This window comes from Notamacropus eugenii, chromosome 2 (genome assembly GCF_028372415.1).
Source record: "Notamacropus eugenii isolate mMacEug1 chromosome 2, mMacEug1.pri_v2, whole genome shotgun sequence".
Lineage (NCBI taxonomy): Eukaryota > Metazoa > Chordata > Mammalia > Diprotodontia > Macropodidae > Notamacropus > Notamacropus eugenii.
Window position 1 is genome coordinate 367993512 of NC_092873.1, and position 25146 is coordinate 368018657.

At 39.0% G+C, this 25146-nt stretch overlaps 1 protein-coding gene across 10 annotated transcripts in view; it reads left to right on the forward strand.

Annotated features, from left to right (window-relative positions):
* The window catches only part of ANKFN1 (ankyrin repeat and fibronectin type III domain containing 1), a 556807-nt gene that overhangs the window by 136796 nt on the left and 394865 nt on the right, over nt 1-25146 (forward strand). The gene's annotated exons all lie outside the window — the stretch shown is intronic.

Here is a 25146-nt window from a genome sequence, read left to right on the forward strand (position 1 = left end):
CACAGCACACCGCAGAAAGAGAAATGCAACCCTGGACTCTACCCTCTAACATTTTAATATCTAGCATAAACAGAGCTGACATTTGTTTTTAAGCATAAAGAGATAATGAAATGAACAAATACAAAAACAAATATAAATTTAAAAAATAAACATCAATGTTAATATCATTGGTGTCTAACGTTTTCCCTCCAGTGGATTGTGAGCTTATTAAGGACAGAGACTGTTTCCTTTTTGTCTTTGTATTTCCAGTGACTGGCAGGAGGCAGTTGATAAATACTGAATTGAATTGGAGGGGAGGATTATATAGCATGTTATTGCATAGAAATATAGTGGCAGGTAAAAGTCATGAGGTTTTTAATCATTAAGGTCATACAGGTGGGATGGTAGAGAAGGGCAGTCCACTTTTCAGCACTGTGACCCTAAAGTGACCTATAACTCTGTAGCTGAAGCTTTTCTCATCGGAGTGATATAGACCATGGCCTCCATTAGAGAGAATGAGAGCTCCTTGCTCCAAAGAGAACATTTTGTCTTTACCCTATATTCTTCCCTCTATCTCTATGAAAAAGCATTCATATATGTATATATATACACACACATGTATTTATTCATTCATTCATTTATGTTTAGCTATCTATTCATTTACGTACTTATTTGTAGCATTAAAGTAACCTTACCTCCCAAACACTTTCACTCAAGGAGACACCAAGTTTGATGCCTAGAGCAGTGAAAGCAGCATGATAGGTTTCTTCATCTTCAGGTGATATCAAAGCATCACTATGTTTCTTGGCCATTAAAACTTCTTAGAAAGTCTACATAGGGAACTTTTTCTTTTAGTAAATAGTCTCCCAGGTCTGCTGGCCCTCAAGGAACCAGAATAGTTATCCAACAAGCAGATATCCTAACGCCTTCACTTGCTCATTACATTTTGACAATTTAACACTATGTAGACCAAGGGGTTAAGTGAGACATTGTACCACCACCTTGGTCAGCACCATCCTACCTTTATGTCTCCAAAATTATTTTCTATTGCCTTATAGAGAGGTCCTAGTATCTGGGACAGCAAGAGGACTTTAGAAATTTCCTAGTTCAACCCTCTCATTTTGTAAATGGGTTCATCTATATGTAAATGCAGATGGGTCCATCTGTAAAGTAGAGGCAATGTAATATATTGCATCGCCTTGTAAATAGGATGATCTAGGTTCAAGTCCTCCCCTTGACGTATACACACCGTGCTACCATGATTGAGTTACTTTATTTCCCCGTGCTCTACCTGGATAATGCATTAGCAAAAAGGAGTTTTTCACAGTGGAAGGTTCCTACATGGATAAAATCATAGGACCATACTTTTTATTTATGTTCTTATTTTTGGAGGGGGAGAAGGCAAGGCAATTGGGGTTAAGTGACTTGTTCAAGGTTACACAGCTAGTAAGTGTAGGTCTATACTTTTTAAAGGAATCTGTGTTTAAGAAATGATTTGAAACATCAATTATCTAGTAATAGAACCACAATTTCTAAGCATTGGGAGGGAGAGCAACTGCCAAGTCTAAACCAAAACTGAACAAAAATCCTTTCTACAAGATGTCTGAAAAGATGGCAATCAGTCTTTGCTTAAAACTTCCCTGAGAGGGAACTCACTGTCTCCTGAATCCATTGCACTTTTAAAAGCTCTAATTATCAAGGTATTGTTTCTTATAACCAGACAAAAGCTGCCATTTTGCGACTTCTGCCCTTGTTCTGTCTTTGAGATTAAAGAGAATAAATAAAATCCCTTTCCTTTCCTTTCCTTTCTTTTCCTTTCCTTTCCTTTCCTTTCCTTTCCTTTCCTTTCCTTTCCTTTCCTTTCCTTTCCTTTCCTTTCCTTTCCTTTCCTTTCCTTTCCTTTCCTTTCCTTCCCTTTCCCTATCCTTTTATTCTCTCTTCTCCCCTTTTTCCTTTCTCTTTTCTGATCTCTCCTTTTCCCCCCTTTTTTCTTTCCTTTTCCATCACTGTCCTCAGATACATGCTAGCTTATAACCTTGAGCAAGTCACTTAACCCTGTTTGCCTCAGTTTCTTCATCTGTAAAATGAGCTGGAGAAGGAAAAGGCAAATCACTCCAGTATATTTGCCAAGAAAACCCCAAATGGGGTTGCAAAGAGTCAGACCTTACTGAAATGACTAACCAATAGCAACATCCATGACAGCTGAGTTTGGAGGGCATGACTGATCTTTAGTATGCTTCTCCTTCCTTCCCTACCTCAGTTTCAACTCTCCATTTTATTTTTCCCTTGTCTATTTCCATTTTCATACTGGTACTCAATTTCTCTGGTCACCACAACAGAAATGAATGATGTGAACAGGGAAAGGAACAGACAAGCAAATCTCTACAGGCCTGACTTTGGCTTTTGAGGGAAGAGCATTTATTAAGTTGTACTAGACAGAAAGGACATGAAACAGAAATGATCCCTGACCTCTTGGAGCTTATAGTCATGAACAGGAAACATTCAAATGAGCAAAAATGAGCAAGTGTGTTAAAAGACATGAGACCACTAAACAGAACAGGTGAGAGAAAGAAACTGCTAGAGAAGTAGCCCATGCTAAAAATAAATCCTTTTTATAAGTGTGGTTGACTTTGCTGAGACTTAAAACTGTGAAACATAACATGCATCTCTGCCCCCCACTCCCACCCCAAATAAAAGCTCTGAGAAAGCTTTGACCCATTTCATAGAAAAGGCTAGAGACAGGAGAGTTGGAAAAAGTTTTGGTCAAAGCATTTAGAGTTAGGACCATATTTCAAATATGATAATCCTTAGGAATATTTAATAACACAAGGAGCAAACTGATGTGGAATGGCTTTATTTAAATCAATTTAGTCATTTGTGCTGCTCCATTAAAAAAAAAAGAATTTCTAGCGCTCTTATTTATGGAAACATCTATGCACTACCATCCTGGAGAAGTCTGGACAAAAAAAGGGCCAATTTTGTTGAATTCTGTCTACTGTGACAGCTTTCTCCATCTCCCAAGTGAGAGTAATCATTCATTTTGTATTTAATCTATAGCCAGAAAGTGATACTCAATACTGAGCTTGGCATTTTAGTTTGTGTTTGGATGGGATTGGAACCAGCTGATTGGCTTGAAAGTTTATGGTCCGACTGCATCGCCTAAGACGATGCCCTCATGAATCAGTCATTCAGCATATAATGACCTAATATTCATAATTTAAAATCTGACATTCACCGCACAATCCTTGCCCTGTCATTGCCTAGAGTTCTATTTCGGTGCATCACGGTTTGTCAGAGTTGGCTGCTCCATCCCAGGGGTCTGGGAGCATTTTTTTTTTTTTAGACAATCCTTAAATAAATATAAGATTAATTTCATTTATCTTTTTTGCTGGCCAGTATATATTTACCCAAATATTATTTCATTGCTTCTTTAGGTTATTCTGATGGGTGGTAACTACTGGGTGTTTGGACTTGGTGGAATTAATGCTGGAAATGTGACTTGGAGAGATTTCTTCTCTTGAGCTCTCGGCTGCACTGGTCCCAGGGAGCTCCACCCCTACACATGCACACCCCCCACCACCCCAGCCCCCTCTGACATACACACAGTAATATTACTGTAGTGGTGGCGGTCACTGTTTACTTAGAACATTGTCAGTCTTTGCAGTTTGGTGAAATACTTTCAGAGTTGGGGTTTGGGCTGTATTTATGTTTGTCGGACAGGAAAGTGTGTGTGCGTTACGGGGGGAGGCAAAAAGGAGCAGAACGTCTACCTTTCTGCATGTTGTCAGACTAGGGATGGTAATGGAAAGGGAGTTAAAAGATTATGGCACATAAACCTGAAGGCAGGGAGGGGGAGGTAATTAGCTGATCGGCCAGAGAGAGAGGTCTGGTGTTAATGTCACGCTGTGTATTTGTGGGGCGAAGGAGCTAGGGTACTTTGTCAGGGTCCAGTCTGCTTTTGCAGACATACACAGAGTAAGTAGGAGATTAATCCATGTGGTTCTAACCACCTTTCATATCTTTACAGCTGAACATTTTTTATAGAAATCAATTAGTCCTCTGTCTCTGCAATTTTATTATGAGCCTCTGTCCAAGTTTCTGGCAAGGTCTTTAAGAGAATGATTGATGGTAAACTTTCATAATGAATAAAAAATGAACCCTCCCCCAGGAATTAGTGTAGTGGAGAGAAAGTAAATGATAAAAATTACAAACTCTAAAAGTCACTAAGAAACCAATGTTAGATCAGTGTGGTCGTTGTTATACTGAGAGTTCTACCCCCTTCCTGTTGCAAGCCCTCCCCCCCTCCCCTTTTTTTGCACAAGTACTCAGAATCCAATTTACTATGGAAACTTCAGGGGAGTTCTTTGCCTATTATTGAACTTGTTGGAAAGTATAGAAGCATTCATTTGCCAAGTCCCATAAACGCCACTTTGATGACTTAGGTTCATTGTAGATGAAGAATCCTGACAAAAAAAAAAATAAAAAAGAACCCTTGGTTTTTGACATATGGAAAATGTATATGTGACGGGAACTAGTCTAATCAGCTTCCATTCAATTGGTCTATGAAGCGAATAACGATAAGAGCAAAATCCCATCCTAATGAACTCCATGGGAGAGCTAAGTTGTTTTATTATATTGGGATCCTGTTATAATTAGTATGCTACCTTACAAAAATCACATTCCTAGGCGGCAAGGGCCAGCGATAAAACAGGACCAATTCCCAGCCCCTCTAGAGAGAAGGAACAAGTAAAAAGGTCTCTGAACCCAGCCAGGGAAAGTGAGGCTTGTCACACATAGATAGCCGACTTCTAGATCTTTTCCATGTCCTGCCAAGGAAAATGATTTGAAAGTTTAGGAGGATCTTTCTGGGTAGGGGACTTGAGTGACGAGAGGAGGAAGATGCCTGGGGGAGTTAAAAGTTTATTGCTTTGAATTGAGTCACAGAGAATAACTAGTATGCTATCAGATGAAGCTATGGACTAGGTGGCCCACTGGCCTGATTCAGTATGACATTTCTTGTCTACCCTTGATCTCAGTAAGTAATAAGGTATTTATTGTGATTTCATGTCTCCATTTCTCCATCCATAAAGTAAGAGAGAAAAACGCTCCCATTCCTCTATATTTTAACAAGATATTTCTTGGATCAATGGAGAAATAAGTAGGAAAATATTCTGAGCTCCACATGGTAATACAACATTGGAAATCCAAATTCATTATCAGTCTAATTTCCTAAGCAGAAAGTTGTGTGTTGGCATGGTTTAAACTTTCCAAGGAAAACCTCTGAGAGCTTTTGGAAGAGGGGAAGTGAGGTGGGGGTGCATTTGAATGGAGAGTGGGGTTCTTCTTGAAAATTACAGAGAATACATTATGACCAGTGGTGTGATAGAGCTGCCTCATTTACTCCTTGGAAATCAGCAAACACTACAAAACAGTCCTTGATTTATTGTTTGGTTCATTGTCCAGACTTAAGAAAGTGATGAAGAGGATGCTAATAATTCAGATTAAACTTGAAATTGTGTCATATATGCTCCTCCCCCCCAAGCTGGTTTTTAAACATTTACCAGTATTGTGCTCCCAATTATGTTCCCCTAAAGAGTTAGAAGAACTGGGATTTACCTTGTATGATTATTGTCTATCAATGGAGCACTTACCTATGTTTTTTTAAACCATTTCATGTTTCTATATCTTGGTCCTTTGTTGTCCTATATAGAGTACAGATTCCTTGAGGGCATGAACTGGGTCTTTTATTCCTTTTGTATTTTTATTTCTCCTCTATTACTGTTGTTGCAGGACTCTACCCAGGGTATCTACTCAGTGGATTCTCCTTATATGAGTTGGCCCTAAGTTTGAACATAATGATTTTCATTATGGTGTCATATGTAAAAGTGCTGCATTTGCCATCAGAAGACCCGCATTCAGATCTTAGCCCTACAACTTACTACCCATGTCACTTTGGATAAATCACTTGCTTTCTCTGGGTCCCCAGTTTCCTCATCTGTAAAATGGGAAAGCTATATTAAATGTCCCCTGAGACCTCTTCCAGCTCAAAATATTTTATCTATTTCATAGCAGTATTTATATAGGAATCTAAGGCTCACAAAGTACATCATATACATTATCTCGCATGACCCTCACAACAGGCCCCTGTCATAAGTGCAGGGAATATTTTCCCCATTTTACAGATGAGAACTATGAGGCTCAGAGAACAGAATAGAAATGGGATTTGAGCCTAGGAATTTCCTGAATCCAAGCCTGGTACCCTTTTCACTATATTCTCACTGAGTTTACTTGGTACACTTAAGCTACTGATACAGATTTCACTGAGGTTTACTTAATTTTCCACAAGATAACCCTGAAATAATCAACTAGATCTGGATATTAGGTTCTTTGACTTTGTGTAGGAAAAATAAACATCTGAAAAATAAATTGAAATGTCCAATCCTTATCCAGATGCTTGTCATTGTAGACCTCAAGTTCAGGGAAACTTAAATAAAATAGTAACATTGAGGAGAACAGGGAAACCTCTGCGTTTTGACTCCTCCATTAGACTGTGAACTCCTTGAGGTCAGGGACTGTTTTTTACCTTTCTTTGTATCTCCAGTGTTCAGTACAATGCCCAACACATAGTAGGTGCTTCATAAATTTGTATTGACTAAACCTAATTTCATTATCCTAATATACAGGCATGTATATATGTAGGGCTTTGATCAGGGGAATTCCCCAATCAACTTAAAAGCCTTCCAGGGAGATGAACTTTCATTGGGAATTTATACATTTGCATCCTTTTGGTGTAGTACATTATTGTGTAGAAATAAATTATTTGGCTCAGATTGTTGTAGGGAAAGCCACATCTTAATGCTAAGTCTATTATAGAAAAAAAAAAGGATCACTTAAAGGGCCAACTAGGTCTTTTGCCCTTTGCTAGATCAGAAAGAGCATCAGAAATAAAACTGAATATTGGTCTTAGGTTGGGAAAACTCCTGGGTGGAGGAGAAGCCTGAGTATATGCCTAGCTTTCTCACTTCTGTGAAAGAAGTCTAGATCCCTGCTTGGGAATCTGGGGTAAAAAGGGTACCTAGAAGAATGGAGTGAAGGAGTAGCTTCTGTTGCTTCCTCATATTCATTTTTCATCTAAGTCTGAATTTCCCTTTTTAGGAAATTCTAAACCATAAGATGTTTGTTACTCTGAATCTGAGGGTACTCTTTGAGACCCTGTGGTAAAGGTGGGACTCGTCAGTGGAGAATTGTATTGTTTAGGGATTACTTTGAGTCCTAGGAATGAAATAGAAACTTTCAGTATATGCCTTCTTACTTCAAATGCATGTCAAGGAGGTGGGTAGCATTTTGCCCTTTTAGGTCTGTGAAGACCAAGATACAATTGATATTCAAGCTATATTCTGAAGTTTCCAAAGGCAACTAACTCAGGAAGCTGACAAAACAAGGCAAAGAAATATGATTTGGACATAAGTGGAGTAGATAAATTAGAGGAGGAGGCCAAAGGAGGTTGTCACCAAGACTATGTGAGATCCAGGTCACATAGTTTTTTTTTTTTACAATTTTAATATTGCATTCACATGTATGTGTATTTAGGCATGCACATGCATGTAATGTTTTGTTTCTTTCAAATGAACATCTTGGTTGAACTGTTATTTGACTTTGTGTGTATGCCTAGTTTCTCCAAATACATTCTTCTTTTTCCTAGAAAGTATTCTATGTCTCTTATGCTCTGCAGTAACAGGCATGGTATACTATGTATTTCTCAAGTTAAACCCACTTGTGAGGAATGTTGCAGGAGGGGTTATCCACTAGGTGCAAGTTGGAATATATGGCCAATAAGGTCACTTCCAGCACAGACATCCACTGATTCTGTCTCTAATACTCTCTTGAGAGTTATCATAGCATCATATATTTAGAGCTAAGAACCTTAAAGAGTATTGATCCCAGCCTCCCTCATTTTACAGTTGAAGAAATGGAGGCACAGAGAATGCTAAGCCACTTGCTCAGGTTTACATATCTGAGGCAGGATTCAAACTCAGTTCTTCCAAGATCGAGTCTAGGTTGTTATCTGCTGCACCACCTAATCTTTAACATTCCTAGATTATTTGTTGAGCTAATCAAAACAAAGATAAATAGAATGTTCCACCTCCATTTTGTTCTTCCATAAAGATTTGTATATTGGAGAATGATATAAATCTGAAATGCTAACTTTGTACCTGAGATTCTCATTTCATCAACAATTCTCAGAGACTTAAAAGTAAGCAAAGTCAAACTTGATTCCCTTAACTAACTTTGTTACATCTACAGATTTTCTCTTGGAGTGTAGCCACCATTTAGAGCAAGAAGGCTCTGTTTCATAATCCTCAAGAGACCAATCGTATAATGGTCAAGTACAGTTAGAAAGGGCACCAGTTGACTCACAGTGAATCCTGTAGACAATTGACTTGGCACCACTGCAATATACCAGATACACTAGAAATAATTGGCTTTCCTGGAACAGTGCTCTGATTTCAATTTCTCTCCTTTTCCGTGCTTTACTATTCCTGTTTATCCTTCTCTTAGGTATGTTTCTTGGGCCAAGTACCTCCTGAGAGAATAGTATAGTATTTTCCAGTCTATATGTCTTGACTCATTCAACAAATATATTTTAAATACCTGTTGTGTGCAAGAAAGAGGAAGCATGGCCCAGTCAGTGTATAAACATCTGGCCTCCAAAGTTCAAGTCTAGATTTTCACTAGTATTTGCTGTATGACCTTGGGCAAGTCTCTTAATATCTCATTTCCCCCACATAACTCTCTAAAACTGCAGAGAAAGTGCTTATCCCCATTGGTAGAGGGAATTTCTTCACTGGCAGTTCCCTACATCAGTGAAATCACAGGGCTAAATTTTTTTTGAGTGGGGGAGTGTCAGGTAATAGCAAAGAGAATAAAATCAATAAATATGATTTCTGTCCTCACGAACTTACAATCTAGTAATAGGATGATCACATTATATTATATAAATGAAATAAGAAAGAATTATGGGATGCTGGATAATAATAATAATTAATATTTATATCACTTTTGCTATGTGCCAGCTCCCAGGCTAAGTGCTTACCAATTATTATTTTATTTGATCCTTACAACAATTCCGAGAGAGAGAGTGCTATTATTATCCCCATTTTACAGGTGAGAAAACTGAAATTAAGTGACAAGCCCAGGGTCTCACAGTTAGTAAGTGTCTAAGGTCAGCTTTGAATTCAGATCTTCCTGACTTGAGGCCCCGCACTCAATTCACTATGCTATTGAGCTTACTGAGAAGGGGAAGAGAACTTCTGGATGGTAAAAGAGAAGAATCTTCATGGAAGAGATGGCATTTGAGCTGGGCGTTGAAAGGTGGTTAGGAATGAAAAAGAAAAGATGCTGTAGGGCGAAGGGATAGTTTGGGTACATCTATCTCAAAGGTTCTCAAGAGCACTAGGAGTCTAATATGAGAGCAATAGAGAAATATCATAATGAGGTCCCTTCAATATTCTCAGTAATAAATTACTTCAACAAGAGGGAGGGGCGGAGCCAAGATGGCGAAGTAGAAAGACGCACATACACATAGCTCCGAACACACAAACCACAGAACGGCTAGAGGGGACCAAGCCAGGGCGAATTCTGCACCCAGAGACCACGGAGTATTGGAGCGAGGGAGATTTCTGCTCCGGAGAGACCTGCGGACCTCTCGCGGGGGGTCCTTCGTGCCGCTGACTGGGCGCAGATCCGAGAGGGCTACGGGGACGGGATCTCCAGCGGCCACGCGGGTCCCCCCACCCACAGAGGGACCTGCAAACCTCTCGCAAAAGGTCCGTCGCGCTGCAGATGCAGAGCCCAGCCCGGACCTGTGGCGGCGGCGGCGGCAGTGGCCACGGCTCCGAGAGGCACAGATCTGAGAGGGCTCTGGAGGCGGGATCTTCAGCAGTGGCACGGGCCCCCCCACCAACAGGTGACTGACGGGGGTGGGTGAGAGATTCTCTTTGGCGGGTTGAGAAGGGAGTGGGGTGCCCCCATGGCTCGGGCCCCCCCCGGGAGGTGGGGGCTGAGAGGCGGCTGCAGACGGGGGCTCCCCAAACGGGCAGGAGCCTGGATCCATTGTGGAAGGTCTGTGCATAAACCCCCAGAGGGAACTGTGCCTGAGAGGCGGCCCTGCCCCTGACCACCTGAACTTAATTCTCACACTGAATAGCAGCCCTGCCCCCGCCAAAAATCCTAAGGCAGGAAGCAGCATTTGAATCTCAGTCCCCAAACGCTGGCTGGGAGGACCAGGAGGCGAGGTGGGTGTGAGGAGAACATTCAGAGGTCAGGCCACTGGTTGGAGAAAATGCCAAGAAAAAGGAAAAGAAATAAAACTATTGAAGGGTACTTTACCGGAGAAAAGACACTTCCTCCCTTCCTTTCTGATGGGGAGGAACAATGCTTGCCATCAGGCAAAGACACAGAAATCGAGGATTCTGTGTCCCAGCCCACCCAATGGGCTCGGCCATGGAAGAGCTCAAGAGGAATTTTGAAAATCAAGTTAGAGAGGTGGAGGAAAGACTGGGAAGGGAAATGACAGGGATGAGGGAGAAGCATGAAAAGCAGATCAGCTCCCTGCTAAAGGAGAACCAAAAAAATCTTGAAGAAATTGGCACCTTGAGAACTAGCCTAACTCAGTTGGCAAGGGAGGTGCAAGGGGCCAATGAGGAGAAGAATGCTTTCAAAAGAAGAATTAACCAAATGGAAAAGGAGATTCAAAAGCTCACTGAAGAAAATAGATCTTTCAAAACTGGAATGGTACAGATGGACGCTAAGGACTTTTCGAGAAAGACAGATATCTCAGAACATACCGCGCAGATTCGAAAAATGGAAGATAATGTGAAATATCTTATTGGAAAAACAACTGACCTGGAAAATAGAATCAGGAGAGACAATGTAAAAATTCTGGGACTACCTGAAAACCATGATCAAAAGAAGAGCCTAGACATCATCTTCCATGAAATTATCAAGGAAAACTGCCCTGAGATTCTAGAACCAGAAGGCAAAATAAATATTCAAGGAATCCGCAGAACACCGCATGAAAGAGATCCAAAAAGAGAAACTCCTAGGAGCATTGTGGCCAAATTCCAGAATTCCCAGGTGAAAGAGAAAATATTGCAAGCAGCTAGAAAGAAACAATTCAAGTATTGTGGAAATACAATCAGGATAGCACAAGATCTGGCACCCTCTACATTGAGGGATAGAAGGGAATGGAATAGGATATTGCAGAAGTCAAAGGAACTAGGACTGAAGCCAAGAATCACCTACCCAGCAAAACTGAGTATAATACTTCAGGAGAAAAAATGGTCTTTCAATGAAATAGAAGACTTTCAAATTTTCCTGATGAAAAGACCAGAGCTGGAAAGAAAATTTGACTTTCTAACACAAGAATGAAGAGAACCATGAAAAGGCGAACAGCAAAGAGAAATCATAAGGGACTTACTAAAGTTGGACTGTTTACATTCCTACATGGAAAGACAATATTTATAACTCTTGAAACATTTCAGTATCTGGGCACTGGGTGGGAGTACACACACACACACATGCACACACTCACACATACATAGAGACAGAGTGCACAGAGTGAACTGAAGAGGATGGGATCATATATTTAAAAAAAAAAAATGAAATCAAGCAGTGAGAGAGAAATATTGGGAGGAGAAAGGGAGAAGTGATATGGGGCAAATTATCTCTCATAAAAGAGGCAAGCAAAAGACTTATTAGTGGTGGGATAAAGAGGGGGGGCAAGAGAAAAACATGAGGTCTACTCTCATCACATTCCACTAAAGGAAGGAATATAATGCACACTCATTTTGATAGGAAAACCTATCTCATAATACAGGAGAGTGGGGGACAGGGGCACAAGCAGGGTGGGGGGGAGGATGGAGGGGAGGGCATGGGGAGGAGAATGCAATACGAGGTCGACACTCATGGGGAGGGAAAGGACCATAAGAAAATAGAAGTAAAGGGGGACAGGATAGGATGGAGGGAAATATAATTAGTCCTATACAACACAACTAGTATGGAAATCATTTGCAAAACTAAACAGATATGGCCTATATTGAATTGCCTGTCTTTCAAGGGGAAGGGGTGGAGAGGGAGGGAGCTAAGGAGGTTAGAACTCAAAGTGTTAGGACCAAATGTAATGTTCTTACCACTGGGTAACAAGAAATACAGGTTAAGGGGTCAAGAAAGCTATCCGGTCCTACAGGACAAAAGAGAAGACGGAGACAAGGGCAGGGAGGGAGGGTAGAGGAGAGAGCAGATAGGTCACAGGGGCAATTAGAAAGCTCGGGTTTGGGGGGGGAGGGGATAAGAGGGGAGAAAATTTGTAACCCAAAATTGTGTGAAAATAAATGTTAAAAATTAATAATAAAAAAAAAAAAACAAGAGGGAACAAGATTGAGTTCTACATTACAGTAGACCACAGTCATGACCAGCATCTTTGGTGTCTGGGGCAAGCAGCATAAAGTGAACCTAGAACAAAAAATATGATGAATGACCTCAAGTCAACATTTTAAAGACAGATTTAGTTACGAAGGTGAGAGGTAGAGATGCCAGTAAGTCCCTTCATGATGAGTAGACAAAAAAAAAAAAAACAAATCAACCTGAGGGTTCTGCAAAGGTTGTTTACTAGGAAAGTCAAAGTGGAATGGAATTGGGAAGGAAAACCGGATTGGGAAGGAACTCATCCATGATATAATTTCTGGGGTAAGGGAGGAAGAGTGGATAATTTACTAGCTTCTAATTTTTAATGGGTTATTTTAATGAATGATTCTTGCTCATTAGAGTCTTAGAACAGTTACATTTTGTTGAAGACTGATACTACATTGTTGAAGACCGGTAGCTCCATCTAAAGTTTGATGACCTATGTCAAAGTTTTATTTGCTCTCCCTTTGTCATAGGGCCATCTTATAGTTTGAGTAACAAGTCAGGGGCATTGTGGTGCAATAGGAAAGAACACTGATTCTGGAATCAGTGGATCTGAGTTCAAATCCTAGTTCTATCACATATCATCAATATCCCCTTGAACATTGAACTTCTCTGAATCGTAGTTCTCACATATCTAAAATTAAAGAATTGCATTATATGGCTTCTTCCTTCAATAAATTTTATCATTATTTCCATAAAATAAGTTATACTGATAATTTAGTATATAAACACATAAACAATTGTTTTTCATTGAATGAGGAATGCCTATAATTATAGACACACGCTTACATATATGAACATATTTCATAGAGTAGAAGGAACTAGGTTCAAATCCTGCGTCTGAAACTTACTACCCTTGTCATTACAGGTAAGTCACTTAACCTCTAGGGGGTCTCATTTTTCTTCACTGTAAAAGGAAGGAGATTAGACAGGGTACCCTCAGCTCTAGACTTCTGATCCCAGAACATTAATCAAAATAAGGTCAACTCTTCCAGGGACCTTCATTTTCATGACCCACTGTGTTCCTGGGAATCTTTTCTTAGGCTCCATGTGTAAAAAACCCAAACCAGCAAATTAAAAAATGTACAAGCATTATACTCGTTGTTTAGCTGGTCTAGGCACTGCAAAATGATTTATTCCACTATTCATAATTAGACTATAATCTCCTTAAAGAAACATTTTCACCACCAAAAAAGTATTTTCATTTTTAAGGGACCACTTTCCTAGTTATACTGGGGCAAACACATCAGTCTCCAGAAAGAAACTTCTGATGATAACTCCTTATCAAACATAGAAACAAAAGGTTATATGTGTTTGAGAATGTGCGTGCCATAGCCTGGATTACTATAAATGAGTAACTGAAATGGCTTTGATGTGGAAAACGTATCCCATACAAAAAATGAAGATCTGGAGAATGTCTCATCTCATTTTATCCAGAAAGTTTCTTCATTTGAAGTCTATGTCAAAAGTTTTTGGCCAAAGGAGGCTAATGTCCAGTACTCTGCTTGGTTTGAAAGAATGAATCGCCCCTAAGGTTTTCTTTGAAACAGAAGTAACGCTGTGTGACTTGTGGCTCACTTTCCAAGATAATACTTCAATTTGAATTTCAATAGGAGTCAGTGTTCTGTCTGTTAGGTATTTCACAACTCACAATGAAAAAAAAAAAAACCATCCAGTATGGACTGCTCGAACAATACCCTTCTATATAGGCACTGCATACACAGAGCAGGCTCCCTATTCAGAACATTACTTATTTTATGGCATTGTAATTATATATGGCTTTCGGATGCTTTTTCAAAATTACCTGGAGTCTGTTCCATGCCATGATTATAACCACGATGTAGTCCTACGCTAGCAAAATGCTATTCTGTGCAAGATTTCAGCTGAATGAGATGGTGAGTTTCCTGCGTGTCATCTCCTTGTCAAGAACAGTGGAGTTGCCAAAGAGATACTAATGAGTGTTCTCGGTGTCACTTGCTTTACTTACCCAACGTTTCCAAAAGGCAAGTTAGAGCCGGGGGCATGCCAACACCAGCAGTCAGCGCTGCATGCCCTCAAGTTACCTCTGAATCAAGTGTGCAATGCTTGGCGTCATCTAGACCAAACATTCAGATGTTTGACTGAATTTTTCATTTTTTCTTCTGGATGTTTGGCATCGATAGAAGCAGCCAGCGTCTGCCTGGAGTGCAGCATCTAGGGCGATGGTGGAATTGTTTAAACATGGATCATGATGAACTTTCTGGAGGAAAATGTTCTTTTCAGTGTCACTTTTGATAGTGGTGATCCGTGACTATTTATTATTAATGCTGTCGGCATTGTGAGTAATAACAAGGATTCTTCCTTTATAGTCTCACTCACAATCGTCCTTCCTTTTCCCTTCCCACTTCCCCAGCTCAAGTTCATGTCCTTATTACTTAACCCTGAGCAATAGCCTAAATCCGTAATCAACAAGCATTTATTAACTGCTTACTACACACTAGTGTTAGTGCTAGATTCAGGGGATACAACTATTAAGGAAAACCATTTCTTATGCCCAAGGACATTCACCTTCTAACTGTTCTTTCTGATTCTGAAATATTCTCCTTCAAATCTATTCTGTGCACTGTGACTAGATTAATCTTCCTAAAATATACCTTTGATGTCACTCACCTACTCAAAAAGCATCAATGGCTCCCACAGACTAAAGTCTGAACTCCTTAGCTCATCATTAAAATTCATCAGTGCTCTGGTTTCAGATTAACTTTTCATCCTTATTCCCCTTTATTCTCTCCCCCGAGCCTTCCACTAAAAATTTCTATATCAGAGGAACTGGCCTCCCAAATACCTGGAATATGATCCTTGTTCTGAAAGAAATTAAAGCTATTCTAAGAAGCTCTGACCACCCATAGCATCTTTGTACATGATAGGAAAAATGTGTCAGAGTTATAGAAGCAGTACAGCATCTAAAGGCAGGGAGATACAAAGAATTGAGGGTCCTAAGCTCAAATACTGCCTCAGTTTATTTCTACCTGTGTAACCTTAGCAAAGTTATTTCATATTTCTGCCTTCAATTTCCTCATCTCTAAAATGAGCAAGAGTTGGATTATATGACTGACCCTGAAGGTTCCTCCCTTGTCTAAATCTGAGTGAAAAAAGCAGTCTAGTTCTCTCAAAAAATATAGTCAAAATTTGGTCAACAGATAATAACTACCAACAAATGCTTCTTGAATTGAATTGATGAATTATGAAACTCATTATACTTTTTCAGATTTCATTCCTGTTGAGAAAGGTTAAAAAGTCATCTAGATCAGCACTGACTATTCCTGTCCCACCTCCACAGTGAACTTCTTAGCCTTGAGTTCAAATATTGTCCTGTGGACAGAGGTCCTTATAAGTCATTCCTTTGCCTCCATTTCTCCAAATGAAAAAAAATATTAATCACAAAAAAAATTAGAGTTGGAAATGACTTCAGAAATCATCTAATCAAACCCCTTTATTTTGCTGGAAAAGAAACAGTTAAAATGAGATCCATAGGATTTTAACCCATAAATAATCTTAATAAGTCTTATATTCTAAGTCCCTCACTCTATAAGGCAAGTAAGTGATACCCATAGAAACAAAGCATCATAGGCTTAAGCCTTTGAGGGACCTGATAGGAAATCTGACTTGGACCAGATATGCATTTTTGTTTTACAGAGAAGGAAACTGAAGCCGAGAGAAGCTGAATGACTTGGCCAAGTTCGCATAGCCAGTTACTAACTGAACCCCTCCTCAAAAAAAAAAAAAAAAGAAAGAAAGAAAGAAAAAAGATAGAACTCTAAAGGAAGTCTTCGTAAATGGAAGTTTGTCTTTCCAAAAGCATATGAAATAGTTGGATTGCTACATGGTTTAAAAATAGAAGTATACCCATGAATATATTCTCATTTGTACTCCTGCCTGGTTTTTGTTACTACTGTCTTCTCCCTTGAGGGAAAGAAAAGTGGTAAAAGGAGTGGGATGACTGACTGTAGTCAGGAAATGTCCAGCTCAGAATCCTGTCTGAGGAACCCCAGCATTTACTCAACATGTTGACACCCTCGGAGCCTGTGTTTCCTCTCTGACCTAGGCAGTACCTTGTATCCTGTGGGCACTCAGCAAGGCCTTGCAGCAGGCATTTAGCCATAAAGGTCGAGAGTAACCAATGGTCTTCCAGGAAGTTTGGTTGTTTATCCCCAAACTAACTTTCTATTTGTGTGTAAATGAGCCTCATGATTCATTTTCCATAAACATTGTGGACAGACTGAAGGAGGAAAAATATATCCAAGAACTGGAGACTGGCATTTTTCTCCATGAATATTGCCAAGAAAAAGATCTTTTCTTCATTTAGGCATCTCTCGGTAAGGCCAATTTCTCTGAAACAAGAGGATGTCCACAGCTGAGACACAGCACAGGGATTCTGGAGTCTTTACAAAGGAGTAGAACTGTCTAGGAGAAGGATAAACAAGGAGGAAAACACAGGGTTTGCATTTCACTCACATGCTGGTCCTACCTGGGCATGAGCTAAGAATTCAAGGAAGAAATCCTGGGATTTAGATTGAGAGCTGTAAGGGACCTAGAGGTCATTTAGTCCAATCTCCTCATTTTACATATGGGGAAACTGAGGCCCGGAAAGATTAAGTGACTTGCCTGAAGTTGAATGGCTAGTGATTTTCAGAAGAAGGATTGATTCTAGATTTTTCTAGCTGTAATTCTACCTCTGCAGCTACTTACCACTCACCTGAAGGTCAAAGGCAAGAAAGGTTCAAATAAAGGTCATTGTTCCTCACTTGGCTATTTTCTCACGCTGTGATCTTCATGTCTTTAGCTCTTCATATTTGAAACACCTTAAATCTCTGGACCAAATCTACCTCCTGTTCTATTTGTACCTCCCATTTCAGCCAAAGTGGTTTATTCTTTAATTATGCCTCACGCACCTCACCTCATGTTTTTTCCCTGGCCTGAAACGTCCTTCCCCTATTCTCTTTTCTTGTGTAAATTCTATCCATCCTTCAAACTTCAGTTCAAATCACTTCTCTGTGGGGTCTTCTTTGACTACCCAATCCACAGTGATCTCTTCTTTCCTGGACTCCCATAGCACCTATTATATGTCCCACTCAGAGAATTTAGGGTTGGAATGGATCATTTATTCCAACCTCCTCTTCTTTATATAATGAGGAAACCAAGTCCCAGAGAAGGAAAGAGATTTAGCAAGGGGACCAGTACTAACTGGCAGAGTTAAGATTCAAACTCAGATCCTCTAACTTGAAAGTGAATCCTACACTGTACTGATCTTATAATATGCTGGCATTGGTCATTGCTAATTGTCTTGATTATATATGTGTGCTTATATACACATGTGTATATATGCACACATGTATGTATGTATAAGATGTGTACATGTGTGCATGTGCACATATGTACACACACACACACACACACATATATATATATATATATATATATATATATATATATATATATATATATATATATATATATAGTATGTATTTGACTACCCAGTTAGATCAGAATCTCGAGAGTTTTCTAATCTCTATTTCTTGTTGCTCAGTCATTTCAGGTATATCTGACCCTTAGTGACCCTATTAAAGATTTACTTGGCAAAGATACTGGAGTAGTTCATCATTCCTTTCTCCAGCTCATTTTACAGATGAGGAAACTAAGGAAACCAGAGTTAAATGACTTGCCCCAGGTCACACAGCTTGTAAATGTCTGAGGCCAGATTTCAACTCAGATCTTCTGCTGTGCCACTTAGCTGCTTCTAATCCCCACAATGCTTAGCAAAATGTAATTCTCATCCAAGTTAATTGTTAATTGATTGATCTGATTTCTGCCCACTGGCACAAGTGCTGAGATTTTGTTCAGTAGTCCCTGAAACCTCTACAGGAAGGAAGAAAAGGTTCTCTCAAAAAAGAAAATCTATTATTATGTGTTTCAAATGAGCAGCAGCTGCCTCAGTGGTAGCAAAAGGTTATTTTCATGCCTTTTATTATCTGTGTGACCATGGATAAGGCACTGAATCTCCTTTGGTCTCAGTTTACTCATCTGTAAAATTATAAAGATGAATTAGATGATCTTCAAACTTTCTTTTGGCTCTAAAAGATATGATATGAAAGACTTTGGTTGAGCTTTGGTCCATTAACCCTTCATAGATTGAGAGTATGAAAAAGATCCGAGCATCCTCAGCCCATTTCTTGTTTGTTTGTTTTTTAATAATTAATTTATTTATTTTTAGTTTTTAACATTCACTTTCATAAAATTTTGAGTTTTAAATTTTCTCCCCCAACTTCTCCTTCCTCCTCCCCAAGACAGCATACAATCTGATGTGGGCTCTACTTATACAGTTCATATTGAACATTTTCATATTAGTCATGACGTAAAAAAGGGTTCGAACTAATGAGAGACACCACGAGAAAGAAGAAACAAAGCAAAATAACAAAAGCGTAAGAGACTAAATAGCATGCTTCCATCTGCATTCAGACTCCCCGGTCCCTTCTCTGATGTGCATAATATTTTCCATCATGAATCTTTGGAGTTGTCTTAGATCCTTACATTGCTGAGAAGGGCTAAGTCTGTCAAGGTCAATTATCACACAACATGACTGTTATTATGAACAATGTTCTCCTGGTTCTGACCATTTTACTGTGCATCAGTTCATATAAATTTTTCCAGATTTTCCTGAAGTCGACCTGCTCATCATTTCTTACATTGCAATAGTTTTCCATTGCATTCATATACCACGACTTGTTCAGCCATTCCCTAATTGATGGACATCCCTTCAATTTCCAGTTCTTTGTCACCATGAAAATAGCTACTATGAATATTTTTGTACATGTGTGTCCTTTTCCTGTTTTTATGATCTCTTTGGGATATAGCCCTAGAAGTGGCATTGCTGGATCAAACGATATGTACAATTTTATAGCTCTTTGGGCATAGTTCCAGTTTGCTCTCCAGAATGGTCAGATCATTTCACAACTCCACCAATAATGTGGTGTTCCAATTTTCCCACATCTTCCCCAACATTTACCATTTTCCTGTTTTGTCGTGTTAGCCATTCCAATAGCTATGATGTGGTACCTTAGAGTTGTTTTGATTTATATTTCCCTATCAATGGTGATTTAAAGAATTTTTTCACATGACTATAGATAGCTTTAATTTCTTCCTCTGAAAACTACCTATTCATATCCTTTGACCATTTATCAATTGGGGAATGACTTGTATTCTTATAAATTCAATTCAGTTCTCTATATATTTTAGAAATTAAGCCTTTATCAGAGATACTAGCTATAATAATTGTTTCCCAGCTTTCTGTTTCCCTTCTAATCTTGGTTGCATTGACTTTGTTTGTGCAAAAACTTTTCAACTTAATATGATGAAAATCATCCATTTTGTATTTCATAATATTCTCTATCTCTTTTTTGGTCATAAATTCTTCCCTTCTCCATAAAATTGACAGGTAAACTATGCCTTGCTTTCCTAGTTTGCTTATATTATCAGTCTTTATATCTAAATCATGTGTCCATTTTGACTTTGTCTTTTTAAGGCTGTAAGATGTCGGTCTATGCCTAATTTCTGCCATATCATTTTTCAGTTTTTCCAGTAATTTTTGATAAATAATGAGTTCTTATGCTAGAAAGTGGAGTCTTTGGTTTTATCAAACAGTAATCATATAGTCATTGTCAGTCCATTTCTTGTTGACAGAAAGGGCTTTGGATGACAACTAGTTTCTACAGGATGGTAGAATGAATGAAATATATTTGAATTATTAAGACTGACCTACAAAATCACCTATAAAATGATGTGGTATTTGTGTGTAGATATGGGAGGGGGAAGAGGAAGAGAAAAGAAGGGAGAGAGAGAAGAACAGAAAATGAGAGAGAGAATGAGGGAGCAGAAAAAGAGAGGAAAAAAAGAGAAAAGAAAGAAGGAAGAAAAGAGAGAGAGAAAGAAAGAGAGAAAATGAAAGAAGAAAGAAAAGAAAAGAGAGAGAAGGGCACTTTAGGTACATATAGGTACTTTATGGGTAGTTAGTTACATGATCTCATTTGGTCCTTGAAACCTCTCTGTAAGAAAGATAAAAGATAGTGGCAAGGTTTTATTATCCTGATTTTACAAATGAAGAACTAAGGCACCTACAAAATGAAAAATTTCCCCAGAGTTTCATAGCTGGTGAATAACCAAGGTTGATTAGGATCTAGGTCATCTGATCTCAAGACAAAGGCCTAGTCTATTTCCATGTGCTTCCTCTCATGAAAAATGACACTGTTAAGGAAGGACTGAGGCCTTTGCGGAATCTTCTGTCTCTCCAGTGCCCTCTGTGTCTTCTGTACCTCAAAGAAAATACCTCTTCTTAACACTTGGTCTTGCCATTTTGGAGCCTCTCAGATCAATAAGAAAAGTCAGTCTATCTTTCAAGTACAGTAACAAGTCCTCCGAACTAGTGGGAAGCTATAAAGGAAGAAATAACATTCAGATATTTTAGAGCTAATCCAGACCAGTGGTTCTTAATTTATGCATGTATTATATTGTATAAGTTAACACAAGTAGTCATTGTCTGAGGCCATATTTGAACTCAGATCTTTTTGATTCTAGGCCTAGCACATTATTCACTGTGCCACTATATCTGAGCATCCAAACTCATGAGCTGGGATGTTCAAGAGGGTAAATTGATTAAATACATTGTAGTTTGGTAGAAAGAGCACTACAACTCAACCACCACATCATACATTTCACTTTTAATGAGTTTGATCACCAAAGTCCTCCTAAACCTCTAAAACCTCAAATCTTTTTCAGATCTATCTCTGCCTTCCCCTCCTATTTTAAATATCTGGTCAATATTTTGTTGTTGTGATTAAATTTCATCTTAATAAGTTTAGTTCCATGTTCTAGCCTGTCACAACTGTTTTGAAACCTCACTATGTTATCCAATGTGTTATTCATCCCTTCCACCTCTGTGTCATTGGCATATTTGATAATTACACCCACTATGTCTTTACCCAATTCTTTGACAAAATTGTTTAATAAAACAAGGCTAAGCCCAGATTCCTGGAGCACTCCACTGGAATCCCAAGTTGACACTCATGCAATAATGACTACTCTTTGCTTCCTGTTGTTCAACTAGTTTAAACTGATGTAATGTTATTATTGACTGTTCTTTTGTGCACAAGAATAGCCTGAGAGATTCTGTCTAATGCCTTGATAAAGATGAGTAAACTATATCTATAGCTTTCTCTTAATCTTCTGGTTTAGTCAAACTAAACTGTTCAGTCAAAAACAAAAATAAAATTAGTACAACATGACCAATTCTTGTCAAGGAAATGACAGCTCTTTGTGATTTCTACATTTATTAAATATTCACTAATTATTTGTTCAATAATATTTAGCACCCTACAATCTCCATCTACAACTGGACACTTGAACATGTCCCCAAGAGGCTCAATTAACTACTAATCCTCTCAGATCTCTAGTTGTAAACCTGAGGGGCTGGAGTTTCTTATATTGTCACTCATGAGTTCCCATATGTGTGCTCACTATTATTAATCTGCCAGTTGAATCCTATTAGCTTTTGGAAAGGGATTTACTGAGAGGGTATGATAGAAACACATCCCTAGAAAGCATGAGCTCAAACATGAAGTCCGAAAGTTGGGAGGTGTATGCAGAGGATATATGTGGCAGAAGGGTTCCTCCCCCCTCCTGACCTTGGAAGTCCTTCATAGAAGTTTTGTGAAGTTCCTTATAAAAGTGACTCTTTGCTGGACTCTGCGGGTAAGTGCTTTGTTATAGTCATAGCCAGCACTTCTCTCTTCAAGGGTCATGTTCCCTGAAGCTGTCATTTTTCTCAGTGACTGTCCTCCCTCATCTTTCTGCAGGCCCTTTGTATCAGTAAGTACCCCTACATACACATGGGGGCATGCTATCATAAGTTCTTAGATCTGCATTCATAAAAGGAAAAGCAACTTTGAGGGGTTAACAATCATTTTAATCAAGCACATGTATCATTCCTTTAACCAAGCACATATATCATTCACCTAGTTCAGGTCAACAACATGAACTTCAAAGAAAATACAGAGAAGTTAAAAGTCAACAGACATGACTTCCTCTGCCTGAATTCAACAGACAGTTGGATCCCACTACCTGACCATAATTACCAGAGAGGGAATCACAACATCTGGGTTCTCAAAGTCAGGGGGCTCCTAAGCAGCTTCCCAGAGTCCTCATCTGGCCAAACAAACACTCTTAAAAAAACTAAGCCCCAAAAGAAAACCTCACCCTCAGTGTCTTTATATGCTTTTTAGAGCCAGAGGGCATCACATCCCTTAAGAACCAGTGCCTCATTAACAAAAGGCATGGATCTTCTTACAAATCTTCCCAGATCTGACAATGAGCGGGAAAAATCCTCTTCAGTCACATTCAAATAGAGGCATTGTACTTCTTGCATAATAAAATAAAATAAAAATAGCAAAAGGTCCTATTTTACTTGCCATTACACCCTTCTTCTTTCAAAGACCACTATCATTCTAATTGTCTCTACTTTTACCTCCAGTAACTGATGTAGCCTCTAAGGTGAACTTTGGATCTCCTTAACTTACCACATCATGTAGGTACTCTCATTTTAGAACATTCGTTCCCTTAAGACTAGTAAGATTAAACATACAAAAAAGTAGAAGTACCATGGGCTCATGGGTACATGGTAACCAGGTGGGAGAATTTGAACAGCTACTCTTCCCCCACCAGGCAGCTTATGCTCAGCTCAGAGTAACCTTCTCAAATATACTATGATTTGGATGAGATATTCCTTTTATATTTATGTTTAATTTTGCATTTGCCTGAGTCATTGGTTCTTCTAGTTCCTCACTCAATCAGAAGGTTTTTTATCAGAATTCAGTATGGACCCCTGAGTCATTCGTGACCGAAAGTTTCCAAATGATTGGACAAAAGTGGGCAGAAAATATTTGCTTAGGCTCTTTGGACTGAAATGAGGCAAGAAATATCCACATTTGTTTCAAGGACTAACCCTCATTGATTATTGTCCCCTATTACACATATTGAATTTTGCCAGGAATCAAAGTCAAGTTCTATAGTTTGGCCTATAGTTTGCAGACACTCTTCTCTTCACTTCTTGGAAACTGGCAAAGGATCTATCCTTCTCCATTCCTGAAGTACCTTTCCTACATACCATATTCTTTATTTTTTTAAAAATAACTGATATCTTTTGGTTTTATATCACCTAAACTTTCTAAAGTATCCCTTTCTTCTTCTCCAACTCTCCATGGTCTTCCAAATATAAATAGTGGCTCAGCAATCACATCTATCAGCTCTTTTAGTACCCAAGAAAGTAGTTCTTCTGGACCTAGAACTTGAATTAATTAAAGGCAGCTTGGTCATCTTATGATCTCATGTTGGTCATTGACTCTCTATTAGCTATATTTATTCTTTCCTTTTCAGTTCTAGAATCATTCTTCTCGGAATAGTGAGTAAAAATTTAAAAGAGAGAGTTGACCAGCTCTGCCTTCTCCTGGTTACCATCACAGGACCATGAAAAGAATAATATTTCTGGATTTAAAAAGTCTGAATTCAAATTCTGCCTTCATGCTTACTATCTGGACCGCTTTGGGAAGTCACTTAACCTCCCTGGGTCTCAATTTCAGCTATCTATTAAATGAGGATATTGGACTACGTGACATCTGCATTCTCTTCTCACTTTTGATATATGATACTATCAGCATCCCATCTACATAAAGTGATGGTCACATTTCATCTTTGATCCTTCTCTTTTTCCCCCAAAATGAGCCCCCTCCCATTTTAAATCTTAGTATTCCTTGCTACATTCAGTGTATTTTAAGCTTCAACCCTCCTGATGTTCTTCTTATAGGACCATGTCACCCTTTTCTTACCATTCTCCATTATTTGCCTTTGTTTCCATCTCTGGTACATTTTTTAAAATGTTCTCTGTACCTCCCTGCTGAATGGCATATTCTCTGTACTTCCTTATAAATTTCCAAGTGGAGATTGGATGGCTATTTGTCAGGTATGTGATAACAGGGACAGCTCTCAGGTATGGGTTAGACTAGGCGGTCGCTGAGGCACCTTCCATCTTCCAGATTCTTTGCCTCTCTTATTTAACCTACACAGGTCAGTCATCTTCTCAAACATCTAGAAGGGGAAGGACAGAAGTTAAAATGTGATTTAGAGTTTCCCAAGCATGTCATTTTTTCAACAAACTACTTGAATCCTCTTGGTATCTAGCAAACCAACTTGCTTGATTTTACTGCCTCTTTAGTTTCTCTCTTCTTGTGGAAAAAGAATTCCCCTATGCCACAACAATATGTGGTGACTTGTGGTTGACTATTGGAGTACAGACCAGCTGCTCCAGCTTTTATATCCTTCCTTTGAATTTGTACTCAGGAAGGCTATTGTAGAGAATGAGACACCTGTCTGTACTTTTTTGAGCTTTACTCATTTACTCCCAATTAAAAGAATTAAAAGAGCACAAAGACCAATCTCTTCCTAATTTACTTTTCTTCATTTTTACCTTTCTCTCCCTTCCCCAATATGTTTTATAAGTGTCACAACTCCAAGGGTTTTCCGGGAAGACTAATGTGTGCCCCTAAATAGAATTATAACAAGGAATTATGATGTCTGGAAAAAATTCAGTTGGGAGCTAGGATAGTGGTAGAGTGTGAC